This window comes from Chaetodon trifascialis (assembly GCF_039877785.1).
Source record: "Chaetodon trifascialis isolate fChaTrf1 chromosome 24 unlocalized genomic scaffold, fChaTrf1.hap1 SUPER_24_unloc_1, whole genome shotgun sequence".
Taxonomy (NCBI): domain Eukaryota; kingdom Metazoa; phylum Chordata; class Actinopteri; order Chaetodontiformes; family Chaetodontidae; genus Chaetodon; species Chaetodon trifascialis.
In genome coordinates, this window is record NW_027255838.1 from 1,247,307 (window position 1) to 1,248,028 (window position 722).

Sequence of the window (722 nt, forward strand, 5' to 3'; positions counted from 1 at the left end):
AAAGGTGGAGCACAGGCTTCACGTATGATACTGTCACATATTTCTCCCCAGAAAGGGAGTCTGTAAACTCCAGGAGAGGAGTGAAGGCCGCATTTATTGACTCAAGGACATCAATATCCTGCCATGTTGGGATCAGGTGCCTGTTGTTTTTGTCAGAAGACAGAACTTCAGTGATGGCCTTTTGTTGCTCAAGGACCCTTGCCACCATTTTCTGTCTTGAGCCCCACCTGGTTGGTGACTCGGTGACCAGCTGGTGTGTGGGAAGATCGAGACGTTGCTGTGCTTTAGCGAGCGCACTCTTTTTCTTCCATGAGCAATAGAAGATAGAGACCACTTTCTTGCACACACCTCTTTTATCCTTTCCTGCAGCACCTGCAGAAAAACAACACCAGTGTAAATAGCTGATAACAGATTAGGATAAGTCAAGTGAGTGTGTAAAGCTGCTTTCATAGATAATAATAACAATAATAATAATGATAATGATAATAACACTTATTATTATTACTACTACTATTATTATTATTATCATTCTTACTATTACTGTTATATAATAATTAATATATAATCTCAATTTATTGGCTATTTATTGAGCATTAGAATGACAATGCTACTCACCAATAGCTGAGTGCAAACGATGGCCAAAACACTGCAGCCGTGGCCAGTCGTTCAGTGAAGTCGCTTTCACTACATTTGTCCCGCTGTCTGTGGTGATGCACACCATT